This window comes from Ovis aries, chromosome 12 (assembly GCF_016772045.2).
Source record: "Ovis aries strain OAR_USU_Benz2616 breed Rambouillet chromosome 12, ARS-UI_Ramb_v3.0, whole genome shotgun sequence".
Lineage (NCBI taxonomy): Eukaryota > Metazoa > Chordata > Mammalia > Artiodactyla > Bovidae > Ovis > Ovis aries.
The window spans coordinates 4117043-4135371 of record NC_056065.1 but is presented as its reverse complement, the minus strand read 5'-3'; the positions used below and the strand labels follow the sequence as shown (position 1 = coordinate 4135371).

Below are 18329 nucleotides of genomic sequence, written 5' to 3'. Positions count from 1 at the left end.
GCTGCCTCTCTGGAACCTCCCCGGCAGAAGGGAGGTGAAGCTGAAGAGGGCAGGAGGCAGTGAGGCTGGGACCAGTGAGGGGAGAGGGTGTATGGAGGATGGGAGTGAAACAGGACGGCAGCAAGGGAAGGGAGCACACGCCCACAAACAGTGCCCCGATCTAAGGCTGGCTCCCCCAGACGGGCAGTGCCCCGATCTGAGGCTGGCTCCCCCAGACGGGCAGTGCCCCGATCTGAGGCTGGCTCCCCCAGATGGGCAGTGCCCTGATCTGAGGCTGGCTCCCCCAGACGGGCAGCGCCCCGATCTGAGGCTGGTTTCCCAGGGTGAGCAATGCCCCGATCTGAGGCTGGCTCTCACAGAACCTGCTGGGCCTGCCAGGGTCACCTGTCCTGAAGGTGCGGCAGCTCAGCTGGAAGGCCCAGCTGAGGAGGCGGCCACAGTGTCCGTGAGAAGGCTGCCCGATGGTGATGTGGGCCTGTGGTGGGGGGGTGGGGGGGGGGGGGCGGTATGGCAGCCTGGGCCTGTCTGGGTAACCTGGGGACGAGGAAAGCTTCTGATTGATGAGGCCTTGGCCTCCTTCCTTTCAATAAGCTCCAGAACCTCGGCACATTGGGATTGCCTTCTTTAAAAAAAATTTTATTAATGACTTGTGTGGTTGTGTCGGGAGTGTGCAGCGCTCAGGGTCTTCCTCGCGTCCTGTGGGATGTTTTGTTGAGGCATGCAGACTCTCCAGGTACGGCGTGCCGGCTTCAGTAGCTGTGGCACACATCCAGGGATGCGGGATCCTCGTCCCCCAGCCGGGGGTTGAACCCACGTCCTCTGCATTGCAAGGAGGATTCCGAACTGCTGGGCCGCCAGGGGAGTCCTTGGACATCATCTTAAAGCTGTGAAGCGCTGTGCGGGGGCTGGTGGTGAAGGTGGGTCTCCTCTTCTCCCCAGGCTCTCGGCGGGGGGCAGGGCGGGGTTCGGAGTGAGACCACCACTCTTTAAGCCACCACCTTCCCTTCCGTCCCCAAAGATGAGTGCAGGGACCACCCTCCTTGGACAGTTTCTGCTGTTGATGCCACAGCATAGCACCTGGGGATTCCAGAACTCTGGCGCCTTCTGACTCCATGCTCTGAAGTCCCGAGCACCCTCTGGGATGGCGCTCAGGAGCCCTGCTGCTCGCCTCCCCAGTGCCCGCAGCCAGGCCCACCATGATGCCTCCTCCTTCACAGCCCACCCAGGCCTTCCTGGCCCTCCTCCAGGGAAGCGGTCTCGCCTGTGCAGGGGCTGTGTGGGGCCCACTCGGAGCCACACACCATACCCCTCCCAGTGCCCCCATGCATTCCTGGGCCCCCAGAGGATTCCTGCCCAGTGTGGGGACTACCTCACCCCTGGCAGGGTGGAAGGCAGCGGGGAGGGTGTGCAGGCTGAGTCTCTGCTGCCTGCAGTGCCCAAAAATGCCAGGGCTTCAATAAGGGAGCCCCGAGAAGCCTTGCTCTGGGCCCGCTTCTGGGACACATCTGTGCAGCTCCCGGTGGGCTCAGAGCGTGAAGGATGCTCCGGGGCTGCCAGCCGGTGGGAGCCTGCCAGCTCTGCCCCGAGGGAGGGCTGCCCCTGGCTCCCAAAGGCAAGAGCATCTGGACAGAGGACGCCGCCCTGCAGTGTCTTCTTTCAGCTGTGTCCTGCCAACTCGGGCACCCTGAGTCCACCTGTGCAGCGCAGTCTCTCGGTGCCTGTCTGTCTCTCACTGACACACACGCACACGCGCTCTGAAAAGAGCATCAAAACCACACGGAGATTTACTTACTTTTTTCTTACGGGTCTGATGCTGAGCTGCACAGAGCCAGGGAACAGAAGAGACCAGGAGGAGTGGTTCGGGATTTTATAAAAACACACTTGAGCACCAATGAGTCTGTCCCATCAGACCGCGGAATCACAGACCGGAGCAAGACCACCAAAGCACGTCTTGATATTTCCTGGCCCCCAGAAACGCTAAGCCCAGGGCTTTTAGGCCAGCAGAGATGAAGTCAGAGTCCTCAGGCCTTTCTGCGCACCAGAAGCCGACCCCACCAGCACAGCCAGCAGCCGGCAGGCCCCCAGGGCTCTGAGTACGGACAGTCACAAGGCTGCAAAGGCAGGGCCGTGTTCCACCGGGGCCCACCACTTCGGCCCTCATGGGCCACGTTTCCCCCGAGACGGAAGGAAAGATGTTGGCGCACCCCCAGACGGGCCCTTCTCCAAGGAGGGGCCCGTGTGTCCGGATGGGGAAGGGCTCCTGGGGCACCCTCAGACCCAGGCCGTGCTGGATTCCTTGCTGCCCTAACAAAGCACCACCCACCAGGTGGCCTAGAACTGAAATTTATTCTCTCTCAGTTCTGGAGGCTAGCAGTCTGAAATCAAGTGGTCAGGAGGGTCACGCTCCTCCTGGAGACTATAGGAGGACCCTTCTTCCTTGCCTCTTGCCGGCTTCTGGGAGTGTGCTGGCAAGATCTCTGGTGTTCCTCGGCCTCTAGCTGCAGGAGTGCAGTCTCTGCCTCCACCTCTGAGTCCAGCCTCCTTCCGTTTCCCCATAGCACAGGACAGGTCCCGAGGGCCTGCTGTCCCCGTGGGCTGTGTCTGCACCTGGTCACCTGCACGAGACACCAGTCATATTGGGCTAGGGGACTCTACTACCGGAGCACGGCCTCTTCCTGTGCTCTGCTTAGTTGCTCAGTCATGTCCGACTCTGCGCAATCCCATGGACTGTAGCCCACTGGGCTCCTCTGTCCTTGGGGATTCTCCAGGCAACAATACTGGAGTGGGTTGCCATGCCCTCCTCCAGGAGGTCTTCCTGACCCAGGGATCGAACCCAGGTCTCCCACAGGCAGATTCTTTACCCTCTGAGGCAGACCTCTTCCTGACTAATCACGCTTGCTACTACCTAAAGTTTCCAAACAAGTTCACATCTGGCGCACTGGGATGAGAACTTCAGCATGTTTGTAGGGGTGGGGGATATAATTCAACCCATAACACAAAACCTGGGCAGAATTAAGAACCCAGAGCCCTCAGTCTCAAACACAGGGGGTTCCTCACAGACCCCAGGGGTCAGCGCAGCCTGGCAGAGGGGGGAGGAGGTGGAGAGCTGAGCCAAGGGCGGGGCCTCCACACCTGCACTGGTCCCGCTCCTCTGGGTCCCTGAAGGCCACACCAAAGGCACTGTCCCCAGCGAGTGGGTCAGGTCCAGAGGTCATGGCAAGCGAGTCCCAAGATGCATCTTTCTTCCACTGAAGCCCGGAGGAGGTGAACTCTGCCTGGAACATTTTGGAGATTGTTTTCCAAGATGCAAAAGCTACAAACCTCCCTTTAGTCCCCAGGGCTGCCAAAGTTAGTTCTTGCCTGACCCCAGTTGCCAAATGTGCACACACACACAGGCACACAGGCCTACAAAGAGGCTAATTTTTCTCAACCAGATGCATTCTGTTGATAAGGAACCCATCAGGCCCTTTCACCCCAGGCTTGTAAGCAAGATCTCAAGACAGCAAGGAGCTGGTCTGCTTCAGTCTCCCTGCCCTGGCCAGAGCCGGGCTGTGGGGTGAGGGTGGGCAGGCTCCCAGGACTCAGAGCCTGGTTACAGCGCGCCCACAGGCCTCCTGGCAGTCACTCCCAGGTCAGCGAAGAGCAGCTTCTCACCCCGTGATCAGAGCCACTTCCGAGGCCCACGGGGAAGCATAGCAGCCTCTGAGTCCAGGAGCTCCGTGTCTGTCCTCTGGTACCCCAGGCCTTCCTGGACAAGGTCAGCCTCGGAACAAACTAACCACTTCCCCCTGTTCTTGGGACTGGTCCTGTGCTATGGGGAAATGGGAAGTGGGTGGACCTAGAGCAAGTACCTGCTTTACAGTGCTGCTAGAGCACTAAATGAGGTAATTATGTAAATCATAACACCTGACGCAAACTAAGAGATCGATAAATATTAACTACTTTTATTAAGCGGCTAAAACCCAAGTCGGCCTCCCCAGCGGTCACGGCCCCAGCATCCGCATCCCGGAAGCCCGTATGTGTTCCTGGCATCAATGTCACTGACCTCCCCCCAGACCCACTGCATCCTGACACAAAGGCCTGGACGCATCCTCACGTGACTCTTCGTGACCCGCCAGGCTCCTCTGTCCATGGATTCTCCAGGCAAGAACACCGGAGTGGGTTGCCATGCCTTCCTCCAGGGGATCTTCCTGACCCAGGGACTGAACTCCACCTCTGGCATTGGCAGGCAGGTTCTTTACCACGAAGCCACCTGGGAAGTCCCTCAGACGCCCACTGCGCCCCCTCCCCAGGCTGAGCAGGGGAGGCCCCCAGCCTCAGCCCCCCGCACAGGTGAGGCGCCAGCTGCGCACGGAGCCTGGAGATGGGCAGCCCTCCCCACCTCGGGAGGCACCTCTGCCTGCCTGGGTTGTCTCTCCGCCATGCATTCCTACCCAGCCCCTCCAACATTTGAACTTCTAAAATCTTGCTTTAGTTTCAGAAGAGAAAGTTGCTAACCAAGGTTGATAACTTTTAGTATTAAAGAGGATGTGGGTACATGAGAAGGTTCTTGCCTTCTTGGTGGTACCAGTTTCCTGCAGGAATATGTATTTATCTGTCTCTAAATATGTCTCCACAAAAAGGTTCATCAGACAGTTGTTCATGGCAACAAAATACTAGAAATACCCCATATCCATCTACAGGGGGCCAGTTACAGTTACATTTTAAAATGAAATACTACTTAGCCGTTATATAAGATGATGTAGATTCATATTGATCAGTTTGGAAAGAGGTCCACAAGTATATCACTGAAAGAGAAAAAAGGTTCTGTTTTATGGTCCCGGTTATATAAAACCATACACAGAATGCTCAGAGAGAAATCTGGAAGGTGATATGTTTGCTGAGTAATGAGATTTCAAGTGTTTTTCCTCTTTATAGTTCCTAAATTTTGCTTTTGAATTTTTAAGATTGAATCTATATTCTTTACTAATGGAAAAAATACCACCAAAAAATGAACAAAGACAATTCCTGGACCCACACCGTGATGAGAGAAGCTGCGATTGTTCACCACCTGCAGTGTGCCAGACACTTCACACACATGCTTCCACATTATCAGTACTAAGCACGCGTGATATGTTTCTACCCCATCAGACTTTATTCTTGAGAGCAGTTTTAGGTTCACAGCAAAAGTGAGCGGAAGTATATAGCGAGTTCCCGCGTCCCCGCTGCCCGCAGACATGCACAGCCTCCCCTCGCTGACAACCCCCCCCCCCCCCCCCCCGTCCGAGTGGCGCCCTGGTTGCAGCTGACGAGCCCTGCTGAGCGGCCACTCTCGCCATTTACGTCCGGGTCCGCTCCTGGAGCTGCGCATCCCGCGGGTTTGGACAGATGGAGAACACAGGCACCCACCACGGCAGTGTCTCACGGCGCAGTTTCACCGCCCTAAGTATCCCTGAGCTCTGCCTGCCCACCCCTTCCTCCTCACTAATCCTCGGTAAACACTGATTTGTTTTTACTGCCTCCGTCTTGTCATTTCCAGAATGCCCCACACACTCCACAGGCTTTTCAGACCGGCTTCTTTCACTGAGCAATACGCACCTAAGGTACCTCCACGTCATTCCATCTCTTTTAACTTCTGAATGTTAACCCACCGTCCGGATGGACCGCGGTTTCTTCAGGCATTCCCCTATGAAGGACAGCTTGGTGGCCTCCGGGTGCTGCAGGCGTGGGTAAAGCTGCTGCAAACACCTGCACGTGGCTTTCCACATGGATGGGAGTTTCCAGCCCTGCTGTTCTACTGTTTTAGTGGAGAAGGGAATGGCAACCACTCCAGTGCTCTCGCCTGGAGAACCCCATGGCTGGAGGAGACTGGTCACAGGTCACAAAGAGCCGGACACAACTGAGCCACTTCACTTTCTTTCTTTCTATAGTTCCTTTTGGAGGAGGAAATGGCAACCACTCCAGTGCTCTCGCCTGGAGAATCCCATGGACAGAGGGGCCTGGTGGGCTACAGTCTATGGGGTTGCAGGAGTTGGACACGACCAAGCAGCTAACACACACACTCCTATTTTAGAGATGAGAAAACTGAGGCTTGGAGAGGTTAAGAGACTTCTCGAGACCCTTGTGGCTAGTGAGCGGCAGAACTGGGGTTGAAATCCATCACACCTTGCTGCTTTTCAGGAGCCCTACTTTCTGATAAACTGTCCCCTCCACTTGCTCTTGGTCCTCCCTACTCCACACTACGTGATGCCAGGGATGGGCTTCATCAGGGATGGGGGTCAGGTGACCCCCCTCGGTGACCCAAGGGCAGAAGAGAGCAGGGGCCCAGCGATGTGGGAGACGGGTGCTTCTTCCTCTGCCCCGGGAGGTAACAGCAAGAACGCCCCTCTCCAAGGCCTCTGCCTTGTCCTGGGAAGTGCCCGTTCATGGCTCGAGGCCCAGCCCAGCCAGGCCACTTGGCCTGGGAGAACCTTCTCTGGCCTGCTTCTGCATCTACAGTCCCTTCATCCCTGGGAGATTAGGAGCTACTGGGGCAACAGCCAGAAATCCTGGCACTGAGCTCCTCGCGGAGTACCAGAGGCCAGCTCCTCGGTCAAGGTCAAGCCCCACAAACAGTGGACTCTCCGCCCTCCCCGCTCAGAGTCCCAGGCTCTGTGGCTCTGCTCCCTGTGACACCCAAACAGAGCCAACTGCTGTATCGCGTGCAAAGATGAGGATGGCAGATGAGCGGCCGGCGATGGACACACGCCCGGAGCACCGAAGTGCACCCGCTCGGCAGCTGTAAGTCAGACATTCTCAGGCAAGCCACGTGGCCCCTTAAAGGACACTGTTTAATGTGCATGGTAGAGGTCCTTGGGAAGGGGTGAGAAAAGCAAAACACTCAATCAGTTTTGAAGTGCACAAAATCTGGCCTCCAGAGCCACACAGATCAGGGTCTGAGCGCAAGCTCTGCTTCTAATTGGTTATGAGATGCCACAGCTTCCTCATCTGTACAGTGGAAGTAATGATATCCTCCTTACCAGCAGCTTTGTTGCCAAAAAAAAAATAAAGCACCCCATGGATCTTCCCTGGTGGCTCAGATGGTGAAGCGTCTGCCTACAATGCGGGAGACCTGGGTTCAATCCCTGGGTCAGGAAGATCTCCTGGAGAAGGAAATGGCAACCCACTCCAGTATTCTTGCCTGGAAAATCCCATGGATGGAAGAACCTAGTTAGGCTACAGCCCATGGGGTGGCCAAAGAGTCGGACAGGACAGAGCGACTTCACTCGCTCAACGCACCCCACAGTGCCTGCACACAGCAGATGCCCAACAGACAGCAGCTGTCACTTGCAACAGAGGGCCTCCTGAGCCTGGGAAGCAGGATTCCTGCTGACTCAGTGCACGATGGATGCGCGTGCATACCAGCGAGCTAAGTTGCTTCAGTCGGGTCTGACTCTGTGATCCTGTGGACTGTAGTCCGTCAGGCTCCTCTGTCCCTGGGATTTCCCAGGCAAGCAAACTGGAGTGGGTTGCCATGCCCTCTTCCAGGGGATCTTCCCGACCCAGGGATCGAACCCACATCTACGTCTCTTGCACTGGCAGGCAGGTTGCCAGCCCTCAAATCTCTCAGTTCGGGGTTGTCTTCCAATGTATTAAGTAAGACAAATCATGCAACTTTCCTGTCCCTTAAGTTCCTCCTACCTGCCCCTCCTCCCTCCAGCACCGCTTCTGGTGGCCCAGGGAGTGAGGCAGAGTCACGAGAGGATGGGTAGTGCCGGACAGAGGGGAGGGAGAGAGGAGGATGGATCTGCCAGCCTTGGAGGTCGGGGGCCACTGGCAGACTCACCACAGTCTCTACAGTTTTCATACTCCTGATTGAACGTCTCATGAGGCTGGCAGCAAGAGAATAGGAACTCCACACTCCTGGGGTCAGGCCTCTAGCTCAGGAGGTCTGCATCTTCACGTTTCCAGGAAGAAACCGGAACCCCAGCCCCCCTCAAGGCCATACAGTGCAGTTCCTTGTTTCAGAGGACAGGCCACCGCTGAGGGCACCCAGCACCCCCGACCCCAGCCTGGAGGGCCTGGAGACACACAGCTGCCTTCTCACAGCACACAGCCCCAGCTACACACACACACACACACACACACACACACACGTGCGCACACACACACACAGACAGACTGTGTCAGAATGCACATACACACACACACACACAGACTGTGTCAGAATGCAAGCCTGGGAAAGGGAGGGCGGTGTCATGGTAGGCTCGGCCTGGAAGTGAGGCCTGTGTCCTGGGTCAGAGATGCCAGCCCTCCCACGGACAGGAGACGCAGGCGGCTGGCTGCACTGGGATGCTGTCAAAGAGCCGTGAGGGAATGCTCCTAAACACGCTCAAGTCTGGATCGGATGCTGAGTCCCCACGTAAAAGGGGAGTTGGGATGAGCAGGCTTCACGGAAAGCAGGGCCCTGGGTGAAGCAGGTCAAGGGAGTGAAGGCGCCGGGGGTGACGCGAGGAGCCTGGGCTGAGTTGAGGACACGATGCCACCTCAAGACCCTGGGCCACCCCCTTCTGCCAAGTGGCACATCGAGGGCACGTGCGGCAGGGCTGGAGGGGTGACGTGTGCACTCTGAAGCCACCCTTCTGTACTGAAGGGAAAGGCAAAACGTTCCGCTGAGCAGTTGCTCGGGAGCCAAAGCAGATATGTACAATTCTTCCCCGGGGCCTTGGTCCCTGGGTCTAAGGGGCAGTTGCTCATTCCCTGAGCCTGGCTTCTTGGTGGTCACAGTTCCAGGCAGGCTCAGCGTGTCCTCTGCACCCTCTTCCCCAACTTGGCACCCAGGCCGGCCTGCAGAGGCACGATCGCGTCCCACGTGGGTGGGTGTGGGTGGGTGTGCCTCTTGGGCGGGCCCATTATTCACCTGTCTCCGACACAAGCACACGTCCCTAGGCTGAAAGCACCAACAGAGGGCAAGCCCCGCGGTCAGACCAGGCCAAGCGTGTCGGGTGGGGGTGTTCTGGGAGGGGCCCGTGGAGGGGCTGGAGGCAGGAGGGTGCGTGGCAAGTTCAGATGGAAGGTGCAGGAGCAAGGGGGGGTCAGGCAGTACCCCCCCCCGGGCCAGTGAGGCAGGGGCCGGGGCCTGAGCCCAGGGCGCCTGCCCGTGTGGCCTGTTCCACGTCACTTAGCTCTTTGGGGGTGCTGCACCCTGAAGCGTTCCCTCCAAACTGCCTTCCGCGGATGTGCGCACCTGTGTGTTCACACTGCTTCGCTTCAGTCGTGTCTGACTCTTTGCCACCCCATGGACTGCAGCCCTCCAGGCTCCGCTGTCTGTGGGACCCTCCAGGCAAGAACAAGGAGCACACAGACAGGGGAGCCTCCCAACCCGCGGCTTGAACCTGTGTCTCCTGCACTGGCAGGCGGCTACTTCACCACTGGTGACACCTGGGAGGCCCCATGTGGAAGTGTATATATGTTTAGAATCATAAGCGAGGTTGAAGCCACTTTAACAATTCACGCTTCACGTTTAGATTGCGTTAACTAACTCCCTGCCAGGACTATGCTAGAACTCTCCCTCCTGTCAACTCTGTCCCCACCCCCTGATTTTCGCTGTATCACATTATTTACACTTCCAGTGTTTACAATATTTACATTCTGTCGTAAGTATAGTGATCACACAGTTATCTAAAATTAACTCCACCTTTAAACTGATTCAGTCTTTTTGCAACAGCAAAACTATTTTTAACTTAATCAATCTTTCGGTTGACTGAAATTTTTGGTATTATATTTTAGATGCATTATGTTTGCCAATGATGCTTCAAGCATTTTAAAGAGATGTGCCCTGTTTTACTGGACTTTTAATGCTGTGGTACTGGGGTCTTACGCACGAAAAGGATGATCAGGAGGAAATGCAGATGGAGAAGACAGAGGCAGGTGAGTTTGCAGCCCTCAGTGCAACGCCACAGAGCATCTCTGAAAATGCCCCCTTGACCAATCATTGCAGGAGGCCACAGACTTTGGTAAAACGTACAAGTAAATGCTACGAGGTGGGAAAGCCAAATGAACCTCATTTCTCACAAGTCTGTAGGAGGCTTGTCATCTGGACCGTCTGACACCACATCCAAAAATGTCCAAGTTGAATTTGGGGTGTGGCCATGCAGAAGTGCAAAGACACAGCACAACATCTTTTTTTTTTGGAAACAATTTCTGATGCGTGACAATTAAAGTACACGCACCCATCAGGACGCACACACTCCGAGAGGCAGAGTTAACCCTTTTTACGACATGTCTCCTGTCTCCCTACATCTACCTAATCACGGTCAGTTTTCTGCGTATGCATGCAAGTATTTACTGGGGGCCTATCAAGGTCAAGTATTGTTCCAAAGGACAGCTGGTTTTATCCAAAAACTTGTGTAAAAGGAAAAGTATATATACACACATACATATAAGGATATAAAAGGAGTACATATATATATAACTTTGAATATCTACACATATATTTTTAATACAGGTGTTAATCCTGTTTTGATTGTCATCACAGGAAAGATAAATCTTATTTCCAAAGCACTTAAAAAGTTTTTTTAAGAAACACCGTAGACAGCAGTAGGAAAGAACAAAATAATGCAATTTATAGCAACATGGATGGATCCAGAGATTGTCATATTGAATGAAATAAGTCACACAGAAACAGACAAATCTCATACGATATCACTTATAGGTAGAATCTAAAAAAATGGGACAAATGAACCTATTTACAAAACAGAGAGTCACAGATGTAGAAAACAAACATGGTTACCAAGGAGGGAGCCGGGGGTGGGGCAGGAGGGATAAATCGGGAGAGTGGGATTGACGTGTACAGAGTATCACACATGAGAGGGAAATGGGACGTCCCTGGTGGTCCAGCGGCTAAGGTTCCACACTCCAAGTGCAGAGCGCCCTGGGTTCGATCCCTGGGGGAGGAGCTAGATCCCTCATGCTGCAACTATGACTCAGTGGAGCCAGATAAGTAAATAAGTAAAATGTTTTTAAAAATACATAATTAATAAGGACCTACTGATTAAGAGTGGTGTGGAAACACGTATAACTGACTCACTGCGCTTTACAGCAGAAACTAATGCAACACTGTAAGCCAACTGTACTCCAATAACCTTTTTTTATAAAAATACCACTGTGGGGTTTAAGGTGATTTAAGAAACGGCAAGAAGCCCACGGGAACTAAAGCCAGTGTGGAGCTGCCGACGCGGTCTCAGCTCCGGGCAGCTCAGAAGGGGCCTCTGCTTCCTCCAGGCACCTGTCACTCCGCTCTGGGTGTAGGAGAGACAAAGCAGGTGGGGTCCCCCCTCCAGGGCTCAGGGCCCCCCGCCGCGTCCCTGGGACAGGAGGAGGAGCCTGGGCAGCTGGGAGACAGAGGGCGTGGGCCCAGCAGCCAGGGGCAGAAATAACAGGAGGAGTTTGAGAGGATTTTTTGGGTTTTTGCTTTTGTTTTTAAAGCAGATACCACCTCTGAGAAGGGGCAAAAGGCCACCTCATCTCTTGCTAAGCTTGAGTATATTTTTGGTAGTGTTCCGCAGACCCCAGAGATAAGGACAGCCAAAGAGCTTCACAAGAAGCTATGCCTCGGCCTTGGCAGGCCGCAGCGCAGCGGGTGAAGCTTCAACAGGTGCGCAGGTGTGAAAGCATGCGCAGGTGTCTGCACACAGGCATGCCTGATCCGAGCGCTGGGAGGCCACAGGAGGCCAGGAGCAGAGGCTCGCCCTCATGGGACAGCCAGCCTGCTGCAGGCAACTGGCATTTCCACACCTGATCTGATGTCATCTGATTTCAGAGTGCCAGTCACCAACCGAACAGCGACCAACTGGGTGAAGGAGACTTTTGCAGGAAGGGAAAAGTAAATAGATTACGTCTGAGGCCCTCTCTGCAGGAGAGACACACAACGCCTTCTTTATAGCTGCATCCCTGTAGCCAGGACCACCGGAGACTTCTGGAGAGAGCTGGGCCTGCGTCCTGCTGACCCCTGAGCAGGCTTTTATAATGACCTATGACTTGCTCCTCGGCAACACGCTTGCTCCGCTTCTAAGGATGCCCGGTGGGCTAATCCAGCCCTGTCTGTTAATTAAGTAGTATGATAAATTCAGTGATCAGAATTTTTCCAGAAAAGGTGTTTAAGAGTTTCATGGCCCTCCTCTACTTCTGCCTGGGCAAATCTTCAAACCCTATCTCTTTCACGGAGATGTGAGCGGCCCACCTTGGCCCAGGTAGGCTGGAAGGGGCAGACAGTGCACTGGAGGCTGGTACCAATGACCCAGGGTGAGTCACGGCTCAAAGTCTTTCTGGGAGCAGCTGCCGGTGAGGGGTCTGCTGTGTGACCAGCATCATGTCAGCTGGTCTCTGCTGAGGTCATGTTTAACCAGTGTAACACCAGCCAGAGGTGGGGATTCTTGGCGCCATTTAATGCTGGGGGAAATTGAGGCTCAGAGAGGTTAATCTGTACAAGGAAGGCCCTCCCACTCGGCCTCCAAGGTCCAGACTCAACTGGGCCTGCCTCACGAATAGATCTAGAGATTATCTTATTGTACTAATCAAAGTAAGTCAGAAAAAGACAGATACCATATGATATCATTTACATGTGGAATCTAAAACATGACACAAACTAATATACCTGTGAAACGGAAACAGACATACAAATAGAGAACAGACTTGTTCCCAAGGGGGAGGAACGCTGTGGGAGGGAAGGACGGATGAGAGCTTGGGGTCAGCAGGTACAAACTGTTGTGCACTGGATGGATAACTAACGGGTCCTATAGTATAGCACAGGGAACTATACTCACTATCCTGTGATAAACTGTCACAGAAAATAACATGTATATATGTGTGTGTGTGTGTGTGTGTGTGTGTGTAATTGAGTCACTTTGCTGTACAGCAGAAATTAAACACAACATTATAAATCAGCTGCACTTCAATGAGGTTAAAACAAAGCTGGCGTGGCTCCAAGCCCCTTCCCTTAAATGCTACGTTGCAGGTTGCTCACGGAGCTGCAGTCTGCCGCGCACAGCCCACCACCCCGCCGTCCCTGCGCATCCTGCTCGCCCCTCCTCTTCCAGTCAATCTAACCAAATGCGGACATGAGTCGAACGAGCGGTAGCTGCAGGGCTGTGTCTGCCCTGACCTCAACGCTTGCCACTCCAGGCCTGATTGATTCCATTAAATCTATAACTCTTCGGGCCGGAGAGCAAAGGAGCAAGGAAATGCTCTGTTGAGTAATTCTTAAGGGCGGGTGGAGGGAAGAGGGTGGATGGGAAGACACGACTGAACATTTAAATTGAGGAACTCGGTCTTCAGCCGTCCTCTCTATGAGGGTCACAGTGTGTGTTAGGCTATTGATGAGGATCGATTATTTAGGCTCCAAATAGGGATTAAGATCTAGGGAATTAAAATTCTCACTTTTTAAGCTGTAAAACTGTAATCAGGAAAATCAGATTTTCCAGAGTTAAGATCATACGATCTTCTAAACGCTTCCACAAATTGGGCTCAGAGATGATCTTTCAGTTTAGTTCTGTCCCTAAGGCTTGGTGTTATCACCCACCCAGATGCCTACCTGGGCCTGAATGCATGAGAGAACAGCACGGAGACAAAGGGGAAAGCTTATGGTACCAAAGAGCCAGCGGGCAAAGAGAGGCCACTAGAGGCCAGGAAGATGAGCAGAGCCCGTCAGGGAGGGGTTTCTGGCCTGACCGCACGGCTCTGACCGTCAGCCCGGGGACTGACTTCTGTGAGTCCTCTCATCTGTGAAACAGAATCACCGCTTTCCCACCCTCACCATATAGAGGTCTACAGAGGATGGAATAAATGATATTTAAAAGAAACAAATGAAAAACCCAGATAAACACAAATCCCTTGGATCTTTAACAGAAGAGTGGTACAGAAATGCAGGATAGAGTTAACTAGTCTGCTTCAGCAGGGAGAAGGCTGGACTGGAAGGCAGGAGCCTAGTCCCAGTCCTGGACCGGCCACCAGCTTGCCGCCTTTGTTTGAAAAAAAGAAAAAAAAGGAGTTGATGACCTCCGATCCCGGGAAACTTTGGATTGCTAGTCGCTCCTCCTCATCTTCCACTCACCCACTCCGTCCCGTTACCCCTCCCCAGCGAGGACTGTGCTCACCCCAGTTCGTGCTGCGGGAGGAGACTGCAGCCTAGACATGGCAGGGCTGGGCTCCTGTCCAGCAGTGTTCTGCCCGGCAGCCTCCAGCCCCCAACAGGCACGACAGGCACCCCCACTAACCGTGCAGGTGAGAAGGCTTGGCTGTGTCATTTCACTGCCCCAGGGGCCTGAGAAGGCCGACCCAGCAGCTTGGCAAGGTGTGATGCCCCTGGGAGCCACAGGATGCCCAGAAATGAGAAAGAGGGGTCACTCAAGATGCCCGTCTGTATTCCATACACTCAGGGGCTGGATTGGGGTCACTGCTTGGCCCTCATGCTCAGTCAAGAACAAGCTGCTAAAACCCACAGCAAACCTGGGCTTCTGAAGTCCCGCCTAAACCTGGCAGGTCGGCAGCACCTGAGTGTTGGTCCTGGGGAGTCAGGAGGCACAAGGAGGGGTGCTGAGCTCAGCATGAACTACCATGAACTGGCCAGGGGCTCCCTCATGGCCTTCCCCACGGAGAAGGCCGTTAGCCTGGCCCTCCCACCCCCGAACACCCCCAGCTGGAGTGACCCAGACCTACCTCGAGCCAGCCGGGCATTGGGGCGGAGCCCAGGGAGGGTCTGGGGCTTTAGGGACCCCCAGGGGCCCTTGGGGAGCCTGCGGAAGAGGCGCTGGAGTCGCAAGGTGACGGTTCCGAAGCAGGCAGAGGCCGCCTCCTCCACCCGGCCCTCCGTCATCCCGCTGGGCTGCTGGGGGATCACTAGCTTCTCTCCAGGCCTGGCGTAGGGCACAGGGCGACGAAGCAGAGAGCCGCTGGCCCAGGACTCCAGGCCTTGTGCGAACCAGGCTCTGCTGCAATCAGCCCAGCCTCCCTGCTCCTCCGAAGGCAGGCCAGGGCACTGGGGACCCTGGGCCAGCACCAGCCCAGCCGGACGGATGCCTTCTTCCCAGCTCAGGTCCCATCCCCTCCACCTCCCCCCAGCGGAAAACTTTCTATTCCTGGGGCTTTTAGCTTGATAAGATAAACATGCCCCCAAACGGGCTGCAGAAAGGGCCCGCCCTGGGCCTCGCTTCTCAGGAGCGCCTAGGAGTCTGAGAAATCAACGTCTCCAAAGTTTCAGCAGACGACAGGAGTGATCAGTTACCTCACGTGGGTGCCCAGCCCAGGAACTCGTTAATGGATCTCTTTGGGGATGTTGGATTAATAATGCTTTACCAGCTGCACAGGTTCCTAAGGGACGACTGGCTAATTCACATCCTCCCAGGCCCAGCCTGATGTGGGGGAAGAGCTCTCAGCTGCCAGGGCCCCTAGGAAGCGGTGTTGCCTCAAGAGGGTCAGACTGCTTATCTGAGAGCAAATACCCCAGCAGAGAGGAGGCGACAGAAGCCGGAGGGAGAAAGAGAACAGTCTCCCGTGAAGAGGCAGAGGGCTTCCCAGGCGGCGCTAGCGGTAAAGGACCTGTCTGCCAATGCAGGCAAGAGACTCGGGTTCGACCCCTGGGTGGGGAAGGCCCCCTGGAGGAGGAAACGGCAACGCACTCCAGTATCCTCGCCTGGAGAATCCCGTGGACAGAGGGGCCTGGCGGGCTGCAGACTCGGGCACGACTGAGCGACTGAGTAGGCACACACACACACACGTGGAGAGGCAGCGCTGTTGTTCTCTTGCCCTAACGTGGGGTTCACAGGGTGTCCCCTCAACATGACTCGCAGAAGCACCCGAGTCCTGGGGGGGACGTCCCCAGACAGGCTGTCACCCAGGCAAGGTGGGCGATTAGCGGTGGCAGAACCTTCTAGGAAGATCAGGGAGAGGGATCCTGCTTCCATGCTGCCCAGAGGCTCCAGAACTCACCCACCGGCCGCTGGCAGGGCCCCGCTTCACATGGAGCGGGGCGCCATCCTCCAACCAGAGGAGAGCGACCCCAGAGGACCAGGGAAGCTGCGTCTACACCTCTGCGGGCTGAGTCCAGAAAGGGAACGCTCACGAGTTCAGCTGACAGTCCCGAGGGCCCTCGTGCAGCCTCCAACTTGCTTCTGCCCCTTTATGCTGTGGTTCTTCCCTAGGCCACAGAGGACGCTGAGTGACATCGTATCCCAGAGGCAAGGTCCTCCGGCCGCCGAGAGGAGAAAATGGTAGCACAAACCTAAACTGCACCTGGCCTTCCAAACTGCCCCCCTGACCACCTGCCCCTCACAGGAGCTCTGGCCAGGAGGACCCAGCTGGACCACCCCTTCCTGCTGAGACCCTCAGCACCTGGTCTAGGAACAATGAAGCACACAGTTTATAAGTCATCTATCTAATACAGAGGTGTCCCCAAAGGCCCCCTTCCGCGGGCTGGGACACTGGTCCTTTCTCCCGAATGCTCCCTCGTGGGGACTGCTAATGGTGACCCTCTAGTTTACCCAGCAGCTTCCCTGGTGCCTCAGTGGTGAAGACTCCGCCTGCCAGCGCAAGAGACCTGGGCTCGATCCCGGGTTGGGAAGATCCCCCGGAGAAGGGAAAAGCTGCCCACTCCAGTATTCCTGCTGGGAGAATTCCATGCACAGAGGACCCTGGTGGGCTATATATAGTCCATGGGGTTGCAAAAGAGCCAGACACAATAGCAACTAGACAACAAGTTTACCCAGCGGCTCTGCACAGACGAGACTCACAAGTGAGTCCAGGTCCTGAGAGGATACCAGCTCACCGTGCGAGGTCAGGAGCCCAGGTTCCTGGCCCCACAGGGACATAAGATCTTCACAAGGACCCAGGCTTTCCCGCCTGGCTAAGGACAGACAAGGGTGGCATTCCCATTCTCATGCTCAGAGAGGAGGACACGCACATGCTGGGGGAATTTTAAATCCTGAGTCATGTGTCATGGGGGAAAATCCCTCCTGAATGCCCCACTTGGGCTTGAGGAGGCACTGATCTCACTTCCCCTCTTCCTCATCACAGAGATGTTTTGTGGACAGGTTAAGTCATTGGGGAAGCCAGCAGAAAAGAACTGGCTGAGAAGCCAGACAGGGCTTTGGAAGGTTCTAGAATCCTTACTCCTGATCTTTTGAAAACTTGGATAGATTTTCTACTGTAGGAATATTTTAGGAGGAACACAATCACCTCTTGCTGCCCCAGCATCTAAGCACTGACCCTCTGGTCAGAGGGTCATGCTGAAGAGTCCAGCCAAGGCCAACATAATTTGAAGGAACATCCTTCACCATCCTTCCCATACGTGCTGGGTTGCAATAAATTCTCACCATGATATACCCTATTTATAAAAAGGTCCTTCCAGGCTGCTTTTAAAAACTTTCAATACTAGAAGAGACATTTACATACTGTACGCTCAACCTCTTTTTTCTAAAAATGCTCAAGTTACAGCTGGAGTCTTTTGTTCCATTTGAATAATAAGGCATCTCTGAGTTTTCTTTGGATTTTTAATACTTTCCTCAGTTGCAGAAAGGACATAATTGTTTCAACAGAAACCACAAAGCCTCCAGCTTCCATTTAACTTAGATGGAAAAAACAGCTTCCTCCAAGTCAGCAAGGAAAGTAAGTGGTGACACCCAAATATGAGCCTGACCTGGAGACACACTGTCAGAGCTGGGGTAGGGGGCGGGGGGCTTTTTGCTGTCCCCAGCTCAGTCACACCATTGCCCGGGACAGGGAGGAGGCCCACGATATAAACCTGTTTATTTTCCAGTCCCAATCATCCAACTCTTCTTCCCATCATTGTCCCCTCTGAGACACAACCTAATTTCTCTTTGGTCCTGTGTCATGAACTCTGACCCTGGGTCACAGCAAGGAGGATCTTTTCCTGTTCCAGGAAAAGTCCTCAGCCTGCATTTCCACGCCCACCCCTCTACACACACCTAACACCAGTGGGGTGGGGGTGGAGACACACACACTTCTTCCTTTTATCGTGAGATTGAAGAAAAACGTCACCTTTTGCTTCAGGAGCTCGTGATTTACACACGCTGAAAATCTATTTAGAAACCAAAGCCTGAGAACAGGCTGAAGGGCCGCCAGCTCGCCACTGTCCAGGACCCGACTGATCCTCTAGCTTGGACAGGGCTTACCCACCCCTTGGCTCACCCTCTCTGTTTCTGCATCTCTTTTTATGGACACTTCAGCATTTGTTGGCAGGTGAATGAGGAAGGTCCACTAGCTGGCGCGTTCAGTGACATTAGCTCACAGGGCAAAATGCTGCCTGTGTTGGGTTCTGGCGCTAACCCTCTGGGTCACCAGGGAAGCCCTTGACTCTC

At 54.6% G+C, this 18329-nt stretch overlaps 1 protein-coding gene across 2 annotated transcripts in view; it reads right to left on the bottom strand.

The window, feature by feature from the left end:
* RASSF5 (Ras association domain family member 5) overlaps window positions 1-18329 on the bottom strand; it is a 74378-nt gene that overhangs the window by 48551 nt on the left and 7498 nt on the right. The window lies entirely within an intron of this gene.